The following is an 11,870-nucleotide window of genomic DNA, read 5'->3' on the forward strand; positions in this document are numbered from 1 at the left end:
GACAAAGAAATAGGCGCATATTAGCTATCGCAAAAAAAAACGCTAGGCTATAGCCTGTTCGAATCGCAGCTCAGTGCTGTTCACTCATATCTCTGAAAAGCTCAAATCGGACGCATACAACACCACATCAGCAAACGCATTTGCACTCAGACTAACCTACATCACTGAAAAACCAATTTGTCAAAAAAAGTTGTGCTTAAAATCATCAGCCAATATCCCATTAGAACACCAACACGATCCTTTTCACTCGCTCCTCTGCAAAGCTGAATTTCTAAGAATACATGACGCCACGTGCAAATGAACATATGCTGACACTAACCTAAACGATTGACAAACGAATAGGCGGATATTAGCTATCGCAAAAAAAAACTCGCTAGGCAATAGTCCATTCGAATCTCAACGCACTGCTGTTCACTCATATCTCTGAAAAGCTCAAATTGGATGCATAACACACTGCCTCAGCAAACGGATTTACACTCAGGGTAATTTACATAAATTAAAAACCAATTTGCCCAAATGAGTGCTGGTGTAAAGGATCAGCCTATAGCCCCTTAGAACCTCGACACGATCCTTTTCTCTCGTTTCTCTGCAAAGCTGAATTTCTAAGGATACATTACGCCCAGTGCAAGTGAACATATGCTGACACTAACCCAAACGATTGACAAGCGAACAGGCGCATATTACCTATCGCAAAAGAAACGCTAGGCTATAGCCTGTTCGAATCTCAACTCATTGCTGTTCACTCATATCTCAGAAAAGCTCAAATTGGATGCATACAACACTGCCTGAGCAAACGCGTTTACACTCAGCTAATTTACATAACTGAAAAACCAATTTGCCCAAATGAGTTGTGTTTAAAGGGATCAGCCTTTAGCCCATTAGAACCTAGCCACGATCCTTTTCACTCGCTTCTCTGCAAAGCTGAATTTCTAAGGATACATTACGCCCCGTGTAAGTGAACATATGCTGACACTAACCTAAACGATTGACAAACGAATATACACATATTCGACATCGCATAAAAAAAATCGCTAGGCTATAGCCTGTTCGAATCTCAACTCATTGCTGTTCACTCATATCCCTGAAAAGCACAAATTGGATGCATACAACACCGCCTCAGGAAACGCATTTGCACTCAGGCAAACTTACCTGACTGAAAAACCAGTTTGTCCAAATGAGTTGTGGTTAAACGTATCAGCCTATAGCCCAGTAGAACCTCGACATGATCCTTTTCACTCGCTTCACTGCAAAGCTGAATGTCTAAGGATACCTTACGCCCCATGCAAGTGAACATATGCTGACACTAACCTAAACGATTGACAAACGAATAGGCGCATATTAGCTATCGCAAAAAAAAACGCGAGGCTAAACCCTGTTCTAATCTCAACTCATTACTGTTCACTCATACCTATGAAAAGCTCAAATCGCATGCATACAACCCCGCCTCAGCAAACGCATTTGCACTCAGCCTAACTTACATGACTGAAAAACCAATATGTACAAATGAGTTGTGGTTTAAAGCAACAGCGTATAGCCCATTAGAACCTCGACACGACCCTTTTCACTCGCTTCTCTGCAAAGCTGAATTTCTAAGGATACATTACGCCCCGTGCAAGTAAACTTATGCTAATACTAACCTAAACGTTTGACAAACGAATAGGCACATATTAGCTATCGCACAAAAAGGAAAAACGCTAGGCTATAGCCTGTTCGAATCTCAACTCATTGCTGTTCACTCATATCTCTGAAAAGCTCAAATCGCATGCATACAACACCGCCTCAGCAAACGCATTTGCACTCAGGCTAACTTACATGACTGAAAAACCAATTTGTCCAAATGAGTTGTGGTTTAAAGCAACAGCCTATAGCCCATTAGAACCTCGTCACGATCCTTTTCACTCGCTTCTCTGCAAAGCTGAATTTCTAAGGATACATTACGCCCCATGCAAGTGAACTTATGCTGATACTAACCTCAACGATTGACAAACGAATAGGCACATATCTATCGCACAAAAAGGAAAAACGCTAAGCTATAGCTTGTCCGAATCTAAACTCATTGCTGTTCACTGACATCTCTGAAAAGCTCAAATTGGATGCATACAACACCGCCTCAGCAAACGCATTTGCGCTCAGGCAAACTTACATGACTGAAAAACCAATTTGTCCAAATGAGTTGTGGTTAAAAGCATCAACCTATAGCCCATTAGAACCTCGACATGATCCTTTTCACTCGCTTCTCTGCAAAGCTGAATTTCTAAGGATACATTACGCCGCGTGCAAGTGAACCTATGCTGATACTAACCTGAACGATTGACAAATGAATAGGCACATATTAGCTATCGCACAAAAAGGAAAAACGCTAGGCTTTAGCCTGTTCGAAACTCAACTCATTGCTGTTCACTCATATCTCTGAAACGCTCAAATCGCATGCATACAACACCGCCTCAGCAAACGCATTTTCACTCAGGCTAACTTACATGACTGAAAAACAAGTTTGTCAATATGTTGTGGTTAAAAGCATCAGCCTATAGCCCATTAGAACCTCGACACGATCCTTTTCACTCGCTTCTTTGCAAAGCTGAATTTCTAAGGATACCTTACGCCCCGTGCAAGTGAACATATGCTGATACTAACCTAAACGATTGACCAACGAATAGGCACATATTAGCTATTGCACAAAAAGCAAAAACGCTCGGCTATAGCCTGTTCGAAAGTCAACTCATTGCTGTTCACAGATATCTCTGAAAAGCTGAAATTGCATGCATACAACACTGCCTCAGAAAACGCATTTTCACTAAGCTAATTTACATGACTGAAAAACCAATTTGCCCAAATGAGTTGTGTTTAAAGGGATCAGCCTTTAGCCCATTAGAACCTCGACACGATCCTTTTCACTCGCTTCTCTGCAACGCTGAATTTCTAAGGATACATTACGCCCCGTGTAAGTGAACATATGCTGACACTAACCTAAACGATTGACAAACTGATATGCACATATTCGACATCGCATAAAAAAACATCGCTTGGCTATAGCCTGTTCGAATCTCAACTCATTACTGTTCACTCATACCTCTGAAAAGCTCAAATCGCATGCATACAACCCCGCCTCAGCAAACGCATTTGCACTCAGCCTAACTTACATGACTGAAAAACCAATATGTCCAAATGAGTTGTGGTTTAAAGCAACAACGTATAGCCCATTAGAACCTCGACACGATCCTTTTCACTCGCTTCTCTGCAAAGCTGAATTTCTAAGGATACATTACACCCCGTGCAAGTGAACATATGCTGACGCTAACGTAAACGATTGACAAACGAATATGCACATATTAGATATCGCAAAGAAATCGCTAGGCCATAGCCTGTTCGAATTTCAACTCATTGCTGTTCACTCATATCTCAGCAAAGCTCAAATTGGATGCATACAACACTGCCTGAGGAAACGCAATTACACTCACGCTAACTTACATGATTGAAAAACCTATTTGCCCAAATGAGTTGCGGCTAAAAATACCAGCCTATCGCCCATTAGAACCTCGACGCGATTGCGTTCCCTCGCTTCTCTGCAAAGCTGAATTTCTAAGGATACATTACGCACCGTTCAAGTGAACATATGCTGACACTAATGTAAACGATTGACAAATGAATATGCACATATTAGATATCGTAAAAAAAACCGCTAGGCTATAGCCTGTTCGAATCTCAACTCATTGCTGTTCACTCATATCTCTGAAAAGCTCAGTTTGGATGCATAGAACAATGCCTCAGCTAGCGCAATTACATTCACGCTAACTTACATGATTGAAAAACCAATTTGACCAAATGAGTCGTTGTGGTTAAAAACACAAAGCTGTAACCCATTAGAACCTCGACGCGCTCCTGTTCCCTCACTTCTGTGAAAAGCTGAATTTCCAAGCATACATTGTGCAACGTGCAAATGAACCTGTGGGGGCACTAACCTAAACGATTGATAAACGAACATGCACATATTAGTTATCGCGCAAAAAAAAGCATCGAGCTATAGCCTAATCGTATCTCAACACTGTTCACTCTATTCGAAAAGCTCAAATTGGACGCATACAACACTGCCTCGGCACACGCAATTACACTCACGCTAACTTACATGATTGAAAAACCTATTTGCCCAAATGAGTTGCGGCTAAAAATACCAGCCTATAGCCCATTAGAACCTCGACGCGATTGCGTTCCCTCGCTTCTCTGAAAAGCTGAATTTCTAAGGATACATTACGCCCCGTGCAAGTGAACACATGCTGGTACTAGCATAAACGATTGATTAATGAATATGCTCATATTAGTTACCGCGCAAAAGAACGGCAGGCTACAGCCTGATCGAATCCCAACGCATTGCTTTTCACTAATATATCTGAAAAGCTGAAATCGGATGCATACAACACTGCCTCAGCAAACGCAAAACACTCACGCTAACGTCCATTATTGAAAAACCAATTTGGCCAAATCAGTTGTTGTGGTTCAAAACATCAGCCTTTAACCCATTAGAACTTCGGAATGCTCGTGTTCCTTCACTTTTCTGAGAAGTACAATTTCTACGCACACTTTATACGTCCCCTGCAAATGAACATACGCTGACACTTACCTAAATGATTGATAAACGAATATTTGGATATTAGTTATCACGGAAAAAAAACGCTAGGCTATTGCCTGTTCGAATCTCATGGCACTGCTGTTGGCTATCTCTTAAAGGCTCAAATGGGACGTATACAACACTGCCTCCGCGAACGCAATTACACTCACGCTAAGTTACACGACTGAAAAACCAATTTGCCCAAATGAGTTCTGGTTAAAAATGTCAACATATAGCCCATTAGAACCCCGACGTGCTCCTGTTCCCTCAATTCTCTGAAAAGCGAAATTTCTGCGCATACTTTACGCCCCCTGCAATTGAACATATGCTGACGATAACTTGAGCGATTGATAAATGAATCTGGACAAATTAGTTCGAAATACTCGTAAGGATTGCGCTTACCTGGTAGGCTAGGAAGTGGAACTTTGCCCGAGGTTAGGTCCCGTGCTCTCTGAACCGAAAGCACGGGGAGGTCCTACGTTAATGAGCAGCGAGAATTGATCGATAAATTTTTTCTTGTCTTCACAAAAGTGGGGCGAGTTGCGTTCATGCGTTAAAGGCTAAAATTATTCAGGAAAACATGTGACCACTCACTTGCGCAAGCACATGCACTGTTATTGGCAAAATGGCAGCCAATGCGAAATGAACCCGCGATATCGAGTCAAACTACATCTCCCGTTATTGCAATGAAGACAATCTTTAAATACAAAGTAATGGGTGATACTAAACAGCGAGTAAAAAACGAAGTATACACAGGCGCTAAATTTGCTTATGTTTACTCGCCCAGCTTTTGTTTTGTGCTTTTCACAATGAAATTGTGCTTGAAGAAAAGTTTGGCCTGTTGTGATTCCGTAACGCACGCGTGGTCTTCCCATCAGAAGCCTCGGCGGCGACAAGAGCTCCCACCGTGTTAGCGGGGCGTGCATCGAAATACCAGCTCGATAGGTGAGCTTGTCAGTGGATCCGCAGAGTGGGCATCAAGACAACAGGCTGCTGGAAAATCTGGTCAGCAAGACAGCACGGCGCTTCCAGACCCCATCGTACTGGACGGGTTGATTACCAGGTTCGCAGGGCAGGCTGCAACACACCAGGCTGCTATAACTTCAGCTTCAACATCAAGGTAGCTTAACGAAACATTTCATATGCGGTCTACAAATTCCATACTGCAAATATGAGGGCCTAATTTTTGCAAATGGTCTCTACTAATTCACATTTGAATCACTGCAGTATCAGCATAAAATGTGACTAGAAAATACCCGATCGGAATGCCTTTTACGGGTATGAATCCTCAATGCCTTAAGGGTGCGACTTCATGAATTATTCATGCAATCTAATAGCTCTGTAGCCAGTCTTTAAGCATGTACTAGCAGTCTCGAGTGTACGTTCTGGAACCACCTTTACACATTTACATGCAGGTGCATTACATGCATTTACGTTATAAAGCAGATTTACAAATGCAGGTGAACTTGGCAACGGAACAATAAGTCGCGATAGTTTCGGAATTGTTGATGCTTCAATTTACGCTTATGGTACCTCCACTTGTGCTTTGTGGTGCTCAGTACTTGCAAAATATCTCGAAGCCCAGCGTAGGACCGGAAATGTTTACCTCACAAAAGAAAAGTAGTTTACAGCGTGATTTCTTTACTAATTCCTACACAAATATCCTTATGAGATGCACAACCCTCATAAATTCTGTAACAGTGATTCTGTAAGAATTAAAAGCGTTGCAATCTTTTCCTGCCACAGCTAGCCCAAAATGAACGAAAGGAAACTGCATATTCACGTGTAGGGACCATGAGCACAGAAGAGACAGACATGTTACACAAATTGCAATAGTTACGCAAGTTTTTCACATTGGTTGCATGAAGATGATGAGGAAGCAATAAGAAATCCTTATCAGTTTGAGCGCAAGAGTGGGTTTGAAGATTAATAATAGGAAGGGAAAGGTAATGTTAAAAAGCCTGGCAAAGAAACAAGAATTTATGATCGCCAAACAGCCTGTAGAGTTTGTGAATGAGTACGTTTATCTAGGTCAATTACTCACAGGTGACCCTGACCACGAGACGAAAACTTACACAAGAATAAAAATGTGTTGGAGTGCATACAGTACACATTATCCAATAGTGAAAAAGAGCCTATCCCTGTAGTTCAAAAGTGTATAATCATTGAATTGTATCGGCGCCAATATACGTGTTAGAAACTTGGAGGTAAACAAAGAACCTCGAGAACAAGTTAAGGACCATGCGAAGCGATCGAACGGAAAATGTTAGGCGTAACGTTAAGACACAGGATGAAAGCGGTGCGAATCAGAGAGCAAAATGGGATAGCCTACACTCTAGTTGACATGAAGAAAAAAAATGGATTTAAACAGGCCATGCAATGCGTGGGGTTGATAACCGGTGAACCACTGCAGTTAGAGAATGGGTGCCAAGGGAATGGAAGCGAAGTCGAGAACAGCAAAAAATTAGGTGGGCTAGTGACATTAGGAAATTCGCATGCGCAAGTTGGAATTAGCTAGCGTAATACAGGGCGAATATGATATCGTTGGCAGAGGCCTTCGCCCTGCCCAGTGAACATAAAACAAGTGACAATGTGTTAGTAGCTCAGCATGTACGGTTGAACCTCAATAAAATGAATAACGGTATAAGGAATTTGTAAAACTGTTATAGCGAAACGAGATATTAAGAAATAATGGATGTGACGAACTCAGTGAAATTCCCCTTGAAGTCCCCTACAGATTCATAGCGCGGTACATGTAATAATAATATGACGAAGTAATGAATATGAAAAAGTAATCCTAGTTCCCCCTCCAACTTTGCTATGACAGGGTTTTATTTTATTGAATATGACGAAGCAAGCCTAAAATTCACTAATAATGTTTGTTAATATTTGCATATGTGCTATAGCATGCATGCTAATATTTATATAGGCCTTGATTTTTAGCCCATTTAAAGGGATTATTTTTGGTTTACAACATGTTTTTGATTGTTTTATTGGAATCCTTGCACTAAAACAACGCAATAATGTAGGTGGCCAAAGTAATGACTGATACAACTTCGTAGCACAGTATGAACACGTCTACAATTATCGTGGTCATATATTACCGCCGAATCTCGTCATAACAAAGCACCACCCGATAACACAATGCATTCGTTATAAGCGTACACGTCGATAATGTTGAAGAAACTTCGAAATTTTTTCCCTACTTCGTTATATCCAATAATTTGTTTATCTGATGATTCATTATATATCTTTGCACTTAGACAGGCAGTGCCAGAAGGTTCCACCCTTCTGGATATCCTGGCCAACAGGCACCCAAAGTGGTGTAGCCGGCTGCGCGGCGACATGATGTGCAGTGGAATGTTCATTCCACCGGAAAGACTGGAGCACTATGTCGCCAAAGTTGCACGCCTTATACCTGCGACCTGACATGAGCGTGCGGCAATGGCTGCTGTTCACCTCGCTGCTCCAGGAGCCAGGTGTGCCTGGGAGAGACACCAAGGCGATAGTGAGAACTGCATCCTTCGCGTCGTCATGAGCTTATCGATTCGTTGACCGCGCAAAACACTTACGGTCACGTTACAGCGCAGTCAACAGCAATTTCGCGCCCTTCATTATTTTTATATGAAAAGATTTCTTAACAAAACGTCGTGTTGTGCATTCAAAGCACAGAAGTATCTGGAACGCTAGTGCATTTCTCCGCAAAGTTCGGGAATTCATATCTGGAAACTGTTCTCATCCTGATAATTCGCTCCAAGTGGATCCTCCTCGCGAACTCCATGGCTAGAATTTGTTAATTGCAATTTGGGTCATAAGGTCATAAGGTATTTACTTAGAAATTTAATTAGTGAATTTGGTCAATTAGATGATTATGCATTTCATTGTTTTGCTCAAGGCGATCAAGTGTCCGCCGCTTCGAGTAGACCACCTCATGAACCAGAATTGCGCCATCTTCCACAGGTAAATTTCAAAAATGATTAAAAGCGTTCGCTGAAACACACTGTATACATTGCGCGCAGTTTTACAACTGGTACTAATTGAATAATGTAGCTCAGTGACGCAAGCAGCCATCAATATTAAGAAGGGTAATACGTGCTTTCGTAGTTTGCATCTAGCCAACGGACTCAAAAAAAGTTTTACATCACTACTTTCTCTCTTTCTTACTGCAGTGTCCAACTGATCGACGGGTCGCATGGTGTACCATGGAAAGCGACGTGACTTGCTTCCGCATTTTTCCTGCATGGACTTTCATTGTGCGCCTTTCAAGAACCCCTACGGATTACGTACCGTACGCCTACGTTGCTTCCCGCTTTTAAAGAATAACCCTCTGAAAGCTAGCACCACTGCAAGTTAATGGGGCATCATGTCTCAAGGAATCGTTGCACGAGCTTTGAAATAAGCACGGTGAGCGCTTCCTATCGTTCGGGGAGAATCATAACACCAGTGTTGATCTTTCTCATTGGCTATTTTGCTTGTATTTGAGCTTCACTAGGCGTGTGCGAGTAGTAATTCTCAAAACCAAATCAAATGCCAATCGAGTAGTGTCAGAAGCAGAACAACTTGACTATAGAATAATTTTCGAATAGTTCTGAAACCAGGAACCTCCACTCGCACCATTAATATGTTATTTTTTTAATTATACGGTTTTACGTGCCAAAAGCACTTTCTGATTGTCAGGCACGCCGTAGTGGAGGACTCCGGAAACTTTGGCCACCCGGGTGTTCTTTAACGTGCACCTAAATCTAAGTACACGGGTGTTTTCGCATTTCACCCCCATTGAAATGCGGTCGCCGTGGCTGGGATTCCATCCCGCGACCTCGTGCTCAGCAGCACAACACCATAGCCACTGAGCAACCACGGCGGTTCACCATCAATATAAAGCAGTCTTCACATCCAAATATGTTCACAAAATTACTAAATTGTCATTAAATTGCACGTTTTGAAGAGCAGCTTATTAATAGCACAAATTAAACAATATGCAAATAAGCAGTTTACTCGCAAGCTCGATAATAATTGATGAGTGCGAATGATGGCATTCTAGAAAAAGAATAGAAGGAAAGCGGGAAGGAAGGGCATGGCACATTAAAGAGGCTGAAGTAAAGAAATGATAAGTAACGGTCTTTGCAGTGTACCTTGTACACCGCAGTCGAACTGGTGACAATGGGCTGCTCGAGTGCAGAGCTTGTGAAATAATCTTACAGGCAATTTTACCTTGCAGAGCGAAAGGCATTGGAAAGACTGCCACGGAAGTCTCGTATTCGATGACCTCACCTTGCTGCTCTGGCTGGTACAGTTGGCCACAGTGCTGCCTCCCACGCTTGACCTGGTGACGAAGCACTAAACTCTGGCGTCGTCCTTGTCCGACAGATGCGTGCTCGACACGATCGGGTCCAGCTCGTGCCGGCCGTTCACGGCAGTCATGAAATAAAAAAAACAAAACAAAACGTGATTTGCGCATGTGGCAGGAACGGCGAAGAAAAAAGTGATAATAAGAGACACTGGGTTGCTACTCTGGATTCCATGAAACTCCGAAATATTTCTGCTTTTTCTTTCTCGGCCAATCGCAGAGGGCGCAGTTCCCCTATGAGCCAATCGCACAAGGAAAAATGGCGAATGTGGTACCATAGCGTATCTTCTGAATGGCCAGAACATCTCTAGCTTGTCTTCATACGGGACTCGGCCATTGCATAAACCAATGTCAAAAGCACAGTCCTGGGCATGAAAATAAGTCTAAGACGTGGTGCCGTACGGCATTTCATACGCGACCGAGAAAAACATCGCCACATTTATTGGTGTCTCCTGCGTGATTGCTCGCGTAAAGAGCTATTCTAGCTGCAGCAATGACAGGGCAATAATCCTCGCAATTGACGGCTGTCATTTATTATTCAGCTTCCACTGTCTACAACGCGCGTTTGTTCGGAAGCTTCCACATTTCCTTCCACATTTCGGTGACAGTTATTCACCCCCGCGCTCAACACCCATATTGTTAAAGCACTCGCGGAAAGAAATGATATTGTAATAAAAGAAGCAGACAAAAAACGGCAGTATAGTAATCTGGCCTTTAGAAAACTACAAGAATGAGGCGTCAAAACAACAGATTAACCACATGCATTACACGAAGCACATCTCTAAGCCAACTTCAGACTACAGCAATATTGTGCAAAGCCCAATAGCGAACCTCCTGTCCAGAGCACTTATCACCCAATCTGAATATCGCTTCACGATGCCGAAGAACAAAGAAGCAGGCCGCTTTTATCTCCTTCCTAAAATACGCAATGTTCCAGTAGAAGGAATATTTATAGCGCAAATCGCAGGTCGGCCTACAGGATCTAATAACAACACGCCTATGGAGTCACTATCTAAATTCCTAAATCACCACCTGTCAAACGTCCCCACCACCCTCCCATCTTTCGCTCAAGACACGCCACACTTACTTAGAATTATCGACGCCATTAACGCCAACCAAATCCTTCCCGACCGCGTTATTCTAGTCACTTTAGATGTTTCTGCCCTTTACACCAACATACCCATGAGTGAAGGAATTGTATTGTATTGTATTGGGTTTTATGGCGCATAAGCGACTTAGGCTATCATGCGCCAAACACATGGTATAACTTATTTCAAAAATTGGGTATCCTCAGCGAGGTCCTTGTCCGGACAAGGCCTCTGAGGAGCCCAACAAACCAAATGAAGACCTCAGAAATGATAAGTAACGGTCTTTGCAGTGTACCTTGTACACCGCAGTCGAACTGGTGACAATGGGCTGCTCGAGTGCAGAGCTTGTGAAATAATCTTACAGGCAATTTTACCTTGCAGAGCGAAAGGCATTGGAAAGACTGCCACGGAAGTCTCGTATTCGATGACCTCACCTTGCTGCTCTGGCTGGTACAGTTGGCCACAGTGCTGCCTCCCACGCTTGACCAGGTGACGAAGCACTAAACTCTGGCGTCGTCCTTGTCCGACAGATGCGTGCTCGACACGATCGGGTCCAGCTCGTGCCGGCCGTTCACGGCAGTCATGAAATAAAAAAAACAAAACAAAACGTGATTTGCGCATGTGGCAGGAACGGTCCCCACCCATTTTCTCAGAACTGAGAAAATGGGTGAAGTGCATCATAAGATGCGTGAAAAAACCGGGTAACAATTTTTAAAATTAGTAGTTCTGTGATACATTATATTTCCTTTAGGATCGCTGCGTCTTTCAAAAAACTAAAAACAGATGAAGTTTCTACTAGTGGGTTATCTCCTAAAAGCAGTCTGGGATGGAA

The 11,870-nt window shown here is 42.7% G+C and overlaps 1 long non-coding RNA gene across 1 annotated transcript; it reads right to left on the reverse strand.

The window, feature by feature from the left end:
• Nucleotides 1-5,409: 5,409 nt before the first annotated feature.
• LOC139049722 (uncharacterized) lies at nucleotides 5,410-10,052 on the reverse strand. The gene is made up of 3 exons (XR_011508512.1): nucleotides 9,875-10,052; nucleotides 8,022-8,088; nucleotides 5,410-5,680 (listed from the first exon to the last, which is right to left on the reverse strand). It is a non-coding gene; the product is annotated as an uncharacterized lncRNA (long non-coding RNA).
• Nucleotides 10,053-11,870: the final 1,818 nt, after the last annotated feature.

This window comes from Dermacentor albipictus, chromosome 9 (genome assembly GCF_038994185.2).
Source record: "Dermacentor albipictus isolate Rhodes 1998 colony chromosome 9, USDA_Dalb.pri_finalv2, whole genome shotgun sequence".
In the NCBI taxonomy this organism is placed as follows: domain Eukaryota; kingdom Metazoa; phylum Arthropoda; class Arachnida; order Ixodida; family Ixodidae; genus Dermacentor; species Dermacentor albipictus.